Here is a 10,815-nt window from a genome sequence, read left to right as displayed (position 1 = left end):
CTTAGTAACGCTCCTGCTTCCTGAAGTGGGAGGAGCGTTACTAAGTGACATCAGTCACGCGCCGGCCGGCCAGCTCGCTGCAGTGCATTCATAGTACTGTGAAAGTGAGTACAGAGGCTGGCCATGTTATCAATAGGAGAGAGCTTGTTTTACACAGTAGTAAAATACTTTACACACAAAGCCAGTTATGTGCGCAGTTTAGGACACATAGGGCCATGAGGGGGACCAGCATAAGATGCTATATGTGTGTCTTATGCTGGCCCCCCTCATGGCCCTATGTTTCATAGCACACATCCCCTATGATAGCGCATCATCCACAGAGCCCCCATAACTATGTCATACCCAGCCGCGTCAGCGGCTCATATGGGAAAATCCAAGCAAATAGACCTCTAGCACAATTCCCTTAAAATATCGCATCGCATATCGTTATCGCAATTTTTAGGGCCCTAATCGCAATCGCACAAAATTCCCATATCGTGCAGCCCTAATATGTATGTGTATGTATATACAGTACAGACCAAAAGTTTGGACACACCTTCTCATTCAAAGAGTTTTCTTTATTTTCATGACTATGAAAATTGTAGATTCACACTGAAGGCATCAAAACTATGAATTAACACATGTGGAAGTATATACATAGCAAAAAAATGTGAAACAACTGAAAATATGTCATATTATAGGTTCTTCAAAGTAGCCACCTTTTGCTTTGATTATTGCTTTGCACACTCTTGGCATTCTCTTGATGAGCTTCAAGAGGTAGTCACCTGAAATGGTTTTCACTTCACAGGTGTGCCCTGTCAGGTTTAATAAGTGGGATTTCTTGCCTTATAAATGGGGTTGGGACCATCAGTTGCGTTGTCGAGAAGTCAGGTGGATACACAGTCCTACTGAATAGACTGTTAGAATTTGTATTATGGCAAGAAAAAAGCAGCTAAGTAAAGAAAAACGAGTGGCCATCAATACTTTAAGAAATGAAGGTCAGTCAGTCCGAAAAATTGGGAAAACTTTGAAAGTGTCCCCAAGTGCAGTCACAAAAACCATCAAGCACTACAAAGAAACTGGCTCACATGCGGACCGCCCCAGGAAAGGAAGACCAAGAGTCACCTCTGCTGCGGAGGATAAGTTCATCTCAGTCACCAGCCTCAGAAATCGCAGGTTAACAGCAGCTCAGATTACAGACCAGGTCAATGCCACACAGAGTTCTAGCAGCAGACACATCTCTAGAACAACCGTTAAGAGGAGACTGTGTGAATCAGGCCTTCATGGTAGAATATCTGCTAGGAAACCACTGCTAAGGACAGGCAACAAGCAGAAGAGACTTGTTTGGGCTAAAGAACACAAGGAATGGACATTAGACCAGTGGAAATCTGTGCTTTGGTCTGATGAGTCCAAATTTGAGATCTTTGGTTCCAACCACCGTGTCTTTGTGCGACGCAGAAAAGGTGAACGGATGGACTCTACATGCCTGGTTCCCACCGTGAAGCATGGAGGAGGAGGTGTGGGGGTGCTTTGCTGGTGACACTGTTGGGGATTTATTTAAAATTGAAGGCATACTGAACCAGCATGGCTACCACAGCATCTTGCAGCGACATGCTATTCCATCCGGTTTGCGTTTAGTTGGACCATCATTTATTTTTCAACAGGACAATGACCCCAAACACACCTCCAGGCTGTGTAAGGGCTATTTGACCATGAAGGAGAGTGATGGGGTGCTGCACCAGATGACCTGGCCTCAACAGTCACCGGACCTGAACCCAATCGAGATGGTTTGGGGTGAGCTGGACTGCACAGTGAAGGCAAAAGGGCCAACAAGTGCTAAGCATCTCTGGGAACTCCTTCAAGACTGTTGGAAGACCATTTCAGGTGACTACCTCTTGAAGCTCATCAAGAGAATGCCAAGAGTGTGCAAAGCAGTAATCAAAGCAAAAGGTGGCTACTTTGAAGAACCTAGAATATGACATTTTTTCAGTTGTTTCACACTTTTTTGTTATGTATATAATTCCACATGTGTTAATTCATAGTTTTGATGCCTTCAGTGTGAATCTACAATTTTCATAGTCATGAAAATAAAGAAAACTCTTTGAATGAGAAGGTGTGTCCAAACTTTTGGTCTGTACTGTATGTGTGTATATATATATATATATATATATATATATATATACACACATACATACATACATACATACATATATATATATACATACATATACACACACACACACATATATACATACTAGCTGAAGGACCCGGCTTCGCTCGGGTATATTTAATCTATTTCATTTAATGTTTGTGTGTGTCAAAAGATAGACAGTATCCACTAGAACAGTGACATCTACAGTACCCCGCCCCCTTAACTTTGACCTCCACAGCAGCCCACCCCCTTAACTTTGACCTTTAAAGCAGCCTGCCCCTTTAACAGTGACCTCCACAGGGGCCCCCCACTTAACACTGACCAAAGGTTACAGTCCCCTTAACAGTGACCTCCACTGTACCCCAGTCCCCTTAACAGTGACCTCCACTGTACCCCGCTCCCCTTAACAGTGACCTCCACTGTACCCCGCTCCCCTTAACAGTGACCTCCACTGTACCCCGATCCCCTTAACAGTGACCTCCACTGTACCCCGATCCCCTTAACAGTGACCTCCACTGTACCCCCCTCCCCTTAACAGTGACCTCCACTGTACCCCCCCCCCTCAACAGTGACCTCCACTGTACCCCCCCCCCTCAACAGTGACCTCCACTGTACCCCCCCCCCTCAACAGTGACCTCCACTGTACCCCCCCCCCTCAACAGTGACCTCCACTGTACCCCCCTCAACAGTGACCTCCACTGTACCCCCCTCAACAGTGACCTCCACTGTACCCCCCTCAACAGTGACCTCCACTGTACCCCCCTCAACAGTGACCTCCACTGTACCCCCCTCAACAGTGACCTCCACTGTACCCCCCTCAACAGTGACCTCCACTGTACCCCGCTCCCTTAACATTGACCTCACAGTGCCCCTTTAATAGTGGCCTCCACAGTCCCCTCCTCCCTTAGGCTTCATTCACACATCCGTGGAACACTGTCCCTGAGATACCGGACTGGCATCCCGCTTAGTGCAGGAGCCCACGGCGTCATTGGTTGCTATGACGCGGTGCGCTTTGTGCAGCCACAGTACAGTAATACACTCGTATACATCATACGAGTGTATTACTGTACTGCTATGGCTTAAAGCGCATGGCGTCATAGCAACCAATGACGCTGCGCGCTCCTGCACTAAGCGGGATGCCAGTCCGGTATCTCAGGGACAGTGTTCCACAAACGTGTGAATGAAGTCTTAACTGTGACCTCCCCTTTATTAGTGACCTCCACAGTACCCAGTCTTGTTAACATTGATTTCCAAAATAACTCGCCCCTTTAACAGTGACCTCCACAGAGCTCCGTTCCCTTAAAATGTGCCTTCCACAACACCCCACCCCCTTAACAGTGACCTCTACAGCCCACCACCCCTTAACACTGACCTCCATAGCAGACCGTCCCCTTAACTGTGACCTCCACCGTTCCCTGCCTCCTTAAAGGGAACCCGTCATGTGGATATTTAATTATAATCTAACTAATTATATACAATCATTAACTACTAAAAAGTGCCTTAGATGTATTCGCTTACTGGTGTGACAGATGGTTACCTCATAATATACACACAAAGATGCTGCATGCTAATGAGCTGATTTGAGTCCAGCGTGATGTCATTGAGTCCAGCGTACATTTAATTCAGAGCTATAGCCATTCCCCTGCCCACCTGCTGCTGGTTCATATGGAAACAAACTGTCATTCAGCAGCAGGTGGGTGGGGAGAGTCAGGAGCTCATGAATATTTTTGACTCATCATTATCAGCTGGAGCTTTTCAATACAAGATGTTGGCAGATTGACTGGGTCAATTAAAGAAAGTGACCCAGCATTTTGCTAAGAGAATCAGTCACTTATTTATGTTGCCCTTAGTTAGGACACCATAAAACTGGGGACAGGTTCCCTTTACCAGAGACCTCCACAGTGCCCTCCCTTTTAACAGTGACCTCCATAGCGGCCACCCCTTTATTAGTGACCCCCACAGCACCCCATCTTCTTAACATTGGATTTCCACAACACCCCGCCCCCTTAACAGTGGCCTCTCCAGCAATCTTCCCCTTAACACTGACCTCCATAGCAGACCATCCCCTTAACTGCGACCACCAGAGCAGCCTGCCCCTAGAGTAGCCAGAGGTCCGGTTTTAGGTCGGACAGTCCAGCTTTCAGACTCCCTATCCTCCGTCCGGAGGAGGGCCTGGACGGACGCAGGGATGTCCTTTTGAACAGCTCACTTTAAGACAGCAGCACTGTGCTGTCTGAGCCTGAGCTGCAGGGAGAAAGTCACCCTCCCTCCCACCCCTGCAGCTCACAGAAGTAGATTTTTACCTTTAATTTTTTTCAATCCCTGTCGGCTGCGGAGTGGGAGGGGGCGTAGCTTAGCTGGACTTAGCTTAGCCCTGCCCATTTAAAGTTCACCTGCAGCAGTGAAGAAAAATGGCTGGATTGTATTGGAAACCTGGTGTAAAACTGTGTGTATGTGGAGACTAAGGACCTGCAAGCTTCTATTGACTGATAAGGGACATGTGACCATGTGTATGGCAGTTGTGACATAAAGAAAAAGACTTGCAGGCTTCTATTGGCTAATATAGGTCATGTGATGTGCCATATTTGCATTTTTGTGGGAATATCTCAGGAACAGTATGTGCTAGAGAGCTGAGACCTGCTCTAAAACTTTCCTGGACACCTGATGTACCTGTGTGCCAAAATTCATGATTGTTAATGCGATGGTGCGGATTCCTTAAGCAGACATACATACACACACACTAAGCTTTAATATATATATATATATATATATATATATATATATATATATATATATATATATATATATATATATATATATATAGTCTACACGTACAAGCCACAGGATCCACAGTCCAACTACATAGATATTTGTAGTCTATGTGCACATATAAATTTTACTGTGAATATTATATTTATATACATTCACATAAAGCACACATATAACTTAGCTTGCTCCTTTATCCAGGGTTGGAAGGGAAAGAGAGAGAGCCCCCAAGTTTGACATAGCCTATATCTTCCTGTGTCTCAGCCCCCACCATCGACTTTTACACCCTATAACCACCCAAGTATCTTCCAATCTGTTGGCCAAGAGAATGTTGTCCAACAGCTTTTACACCCTGGAAACGAGCAGTGTATAATGTGATGGAAAAATGAACCAAGCCAGCAAAGGAGGCAATATGGACAATCACAATACATTAGTAAGTGCCATGATGCTCATGATGAGGAGCTTGTGTGATGAGGATGACTGCTGTCAGCAGATTTGTACCTATGACACTGGCTGACCTGTTACATGTGCGCTTGGTAGATGAAGACATCTATGTTGGTCCCATGTTCATTCATATGTGCCCGCATTGCTGAGAAAATGAAGTTTTAATATATGCAAATGAGCCTCCAGGTGCAACGGGGGTGTTGCCGTTACACCTAGAGGCTTCACTCTCTCTGCAACTGTTGCACACTCTGCATTTTCATTGGCAGGGCAACAGTCATCGCACCCGGCCTAATCAATAAAAATGCAGAGGGTGCAGGAGTTGGAGAGAGAGCAGAGCCTCTAGGTGTAATGGCAACGCCCCCGTTGCTCCTAGAGGCTCATTTGCATATATCAAAACATTGCTTTTTTTCAGCAATGCGGGCACATATGAACATGGGACCAACACCGACTCCTTCAGCTGCATGTAACAGGTCAGCCAGTGTCATAGGTACAAATCTGCTGACAGATGCCCTTCAAATGGTGGACATAAGATGAACCTCATCTCTCCACTGTTTAACCATTTGAAGGCTGCAATAAATGCTGATCATGGCATATAAATGGGTATAATTTTACTGTTTTCCATTAAAAAAAAACAACACAAAGACCTCCCTGTGTTTTCCAGACTGCCCACCTTAATGACCTATCCTCGGAATAGATCATCCAATGAGTGAGGGTCCAACAACCCGCACCCCCATGATCAGTTGGTCTCTGCAATCTCCAGCACTGGAACTAGCACTTTCAATAGAGCAGGAAGCACAGCGCCGTTCAAAGTGTAGTGGCCATACCGGGTTACTGCAGTTCTTCAATAGGAGCTGAGCTGCAGTTACTCAGCACGGCCACTACACTTTGAACGAAACTGTTCTTCATTTAAACTTCTAGTTCCAGCATCGGGGGCTACAAGCACAAGCAGAGCGGGGTGTCAAAACCTCACCAATTGGATATTAATGACCTATCTTGTGGATAGGTCACCAATATCGTGAGCTTGGAACATCCCTTTAAGCAATCCATCAAAACCAACATCCTGAGATGTATACAGTATTGCCTTCTAATTGGAATTTTGTGGCTTCCAGTGTAAGATCCACCCTACCCAACACTGAAGTGCTTTTCAGTACTAGTCGCTGTATACGCTGTGGGTGCACTTACACCTTGCAGGATCACTAATGGTTATTTCCTCTATTAATTCAACTACTTGATAAAATCCAAGCTCTGCTATAAAATCCTGAATTGAGATGAAACGTGTCGGCCGCATTGTTGACATATGACCATAGGGGGCTTATATCTGCGGTCTCCCACAGCGGAAAGCGGAGATGCCCCGAAGGGCTAAGCCCTGCCCCTCAGTGCACCCAGACCCTCATTTGCAAAAATAATAAAAAAGTCTTGTGACCTCTGTAAACGGATTTTCACAGGACAGGTATCCTTTTAGCCAGCAGGATCAACTCTACCAGGCTGTATGCCAGGTTTAATAGCATACAAATCCTGTGTAAACGTCACCCTTTGTCGGATTTGTAACCAGGATCTCAATGCTGAGCAACCATGCTGCCTTACGCCGCAAAACGCTCCTTCTTTGGGTGAAATTATCTTCTGTGCAGCACATTAGATCGTGCTGTGTGAACAGGGACCTGCTTCTCAGAGGCAGGGAATATGAGGATGGGCGATGGCAGTAGACATCGCTCTTCCCCATACAGTGGAGGTGATTGCTGCTTGTAAACGGAGCTCTTACCTCCACTGATGAGCAAGCAATTATTGGGATCAAACTGTTCCTTCTCGATAATTGTCTGCTTGCTGGGTGTGTGTAAATAATGTCTTATTTTATTTTATAGAAATTGATTTTTTATTTAATTTTATTTATACACAATTGTTGCAGTAGTGAATGCACAATTACATATAACATATGTCAAGGAATGTGTCACCACTACAGACAGCGTGTTATAGAGCAGGAGGAGCTGAGCAGACTGACCGATAACTGCCAGCAGTCTGCAATAAGGATCCATCTGGGTGTTACTACCTTGGGGGAACGGGGTCCCTGGACCGTCTGACACAAGAGCAAAGAGCTAGTAATTCATTACGGAAACTTATAGTAGGATTTATAGAACATAGAGTTTTATGAAAAGATGGCAAACGCAAGAAAGTACTACAACAGACATGTCAGGAGAGGTGACAGCTCCTCTTTAAAGGGAACCTGTCACCGGGATTTTGTGTATAGAGCTGAGGACATGGGTTGCTAGATGGCTGCTAGCACATCCGCAATACCCAGTCCCCATAGCTCTGTGTGCTTTTATTGTGTAAAAAAAAACTGAATTGATACATATGCAAATTAACCTGAGATGAGTCCTGTACGTGAGATGAGTCAGGGACAGGACTCATCTCAGGTTAGTTTGCATATGTATCAAATCAGTTTTTTTCCACAATAAAAGCACACAGAGCTATGGGGATTAGGTATTGCGGATGTGCTAGCGGCCATCTAGCAACCCATGTCCTCAGCTCTATACACAAAATCCCGGTGACAGGTTCCCTTTAAGATGAGCAATAGAAAACTAGGGAAATAAATGGATCGGATGGTTTTAAAATTACCAATAAAATGTTCCGCAACCTCAGTGATCAATGGTAACGGCTCCAGTGATTGTTACCCACCTTATCATTAAACTCAGGGTTATTGATCCATATGTTCAATGTGTTCTACACTGAATAATCGTTAATGACTTGCTGGATCATCAAACACATCATCCAACAATTAGGGATGAGCGAATAGACTTTGGATGAAACATCCGAAGTCGATTCGCATAAACTTCGTTCTGATACTGTACGGAGCAGGAGCTCCGTACAGTATTAGAATGTATTGGCTCCGATGAGCCGATGTTATTACTTCGCAAAGTCACGTGAGACTTCGCATAATAACTTCATAATATTGCTCCGTACAATATTAGAACGAAGTTTTATGCGAATCGACTTTGGATGCTGGGGCCTTTGTCTGGTCTGGGGTCTGTATTTAGACAGTATAAGGTCTGTATTACTTTAGGGTGCCTGGTCTGGGGTCTGTATTTGGTCAGTATTTATTAAGGCTGTCTAGTTTGGGTCTCTATTTATTTGGAGGATCTGGTCTGTGGTCTGTATATTTTTAGGAGATCTGATGTCAGGTCTGAGGTCTGTATTTATTTACAGCAAGCATGCCAAACCTGCGACCCTCCAGCTGTTGCAAAACTACAACTCTCAGCATGCCTGGATAGCCTACAGCTGATTTAGAGGACCTAGTCCGGTACCTTTATATGTTTAGGAGCTTGCATGCATGGTCTGGCATCTGTATTTAGAGGATCTGGACTGGGGCCTTTATACGTTTAGAGGCTCTGATGTCTGGTTTGGGGTCTGTATTTATTTGGAGGATCTGGTCTGGGGTCTGTATATGTTAAGGAGCTCTGATGTCTGGTCTGGGGTCTGATCTGTATTATTAAAACTATCTGATCTGGGGTCTATATATGTTTAGGGCCTCTGATGTCTGGTCTGAGGTATCTACTTATTTAGACCATCTGATCTGAGGTTTAAGGGTTCTGATCAGGGGCGTAGCTAAAGGTTTAGGGGCCCTGGTGCAAGAGTTCAGCTTGGGCCCCCTATGTGGCAAGGGACAGGGAAGCGCATAGCCTTCGTGCCACCTGACGCAAAAATTGAAACAGCACTCCCCCCCCCCCCCCCCCCCTCAATCCAAATTCTTGACCTAACCCCTTCCCTCCAGCCAGAGGTGTAAATTGACCAGCATGCACTTTCTATAATACCAGTGTCCTCTTATGTGGCACAAGGGTCTTTGGGCCCAGTAGCGACTGCTACCTCTGCACCCCCTATAGCTACACCCCTGGTTCTGGGTCTGTATTATTTAGACGATCTGATCTGAGGTCTGTGTAGGTTTAGGGGCTCTGATGTCTGGTCTATATTATTTAGACGATCTGATCTGAGGTCTGTGTAGGTTTAGGGGCTCTGATGTCTGGTCTATATTATTTAGACGATCTGATCTGTGGTAAATGGTCAGGGCATAATAAAAAAAACATTTTCTGCTCTGCTTCTTACATCTCTTTTTGGATTCTCCCTGATCCCTTCTCAAAAAATTGTCAAGTATGACGATAATGGCTGTATAGTGTGTGACAAATCATTCCTTCTATGGCCATCATAAGACAGACAGAAGGATATGAACTAATGAAATATGTTATGACAACATGAAATGATGGATAGTCAGCATATGCTTATAACTGATGATCAGCATCCACTCTGCTGCCTCTCCAGGGGCTTCCTTTCTCTAGATCTGCAGAGCATTGCTTAGCCCTGAGCAGCAGAACCTCTCAGGAGGTGGCGAGGCTGCAGCCGGAGTGTGTGTGATGGGGAGAGGAGCAGAGAAGGGTCCTCATGCAAGGAGGCCAGCTGCATCATCATCTCCGCTAGCATTGCACTGCTGCCTGTGTGATATGGAGCCTCTCCGCATCATCCCTGCTCCTCACTGCAAGCTGCTGCTGGGCTAGTGGGGAGGGGGAGACTTCTTCTGCACCAAGCACCATGGCCACAGACAGTGAGTATTCATGTGATGGGGGCACTGGCAGGGAAGGGGATGGGGCAGTCATTTTGTTTACATTTGATAAGCAGGTACCAACCCCTCCTGGCAGATCTGTAATAGGAAGCTATGCAGGAGGATGGGGAGGTTAGTGCAAGAGAGGCATCCGACTGCTGTGTGTGTATAGCCGGCTGTCTCCTACCTATCGAATATGTATCTGTCTATCCAGCTCTCTCTCATATCTATCTAATATTTATCTGTCTAGATATTACCCATCTTATATAATCACTCTCTCCTATATATTTCAATATCTATCTCAATATCTCTCTATCGCAATATCTATCTGTCTGTCTGTCTATCTCCAGTGTCTATCATATATTTACCTTTGGAGGGATATGTACCAAAATTTTTATGACTTCAGAAATGTTTGTATCTAGGATATACAGGTGAAACTCGAAAAATTTGAATATCGTGCAAAAGTCCATTTATTTCAGTAATGCAGCTTAAAATTTGAATATTATGAAAAGGTTCAATATTCTCGGCTCAAAGTGTCACCCTCTAGTCAGCTAGTTAACCCATACCCCCTGAGCAAAGGGGACCTGAGATCGTGACTTTGGGGTTTCATAAGCTGTAAGCCATAATCATCCAAATTATAACAAGTAAAGGCCTGAAATATCTCGCTTTGCCTGTAATGAGTCTCTCATATGTTAGTTTAACCTTTTAAGCTGCATTACTGAAATAAATGAACTTTGCACAATATTCTAATTTTTCGAGTTTAACCTGTATTTGTACGATGTCGTGCAGCACTTTATAAATGTGATACAACTTTAACTTGAGAGAAGACACACGTCCCCTTCCGCCTGTATTCGCCATGGTCTATAGACATGTCTACCGGCTGCATCTTTTA

Source organism: Bufo gargarizans, chromosome 11 (genome assembly GCF_014858855.1).
Source record: "Bufo gargarizans isolate SCDJY-AF-19 chromosome 11, ASM1485885v1, whole genome shotgun sequence".
Classification (NCBI taxonomy): Eukaryota; Metazoa; Chordata; class Amphibia; order Anura; family Bufonidae; genus Bufo; species Bufo gargarizans.
The sequence above is the reverse complement of the archived record's forward strand: the minus strand, read 5'-3'. Positions refer to the sequence as shown.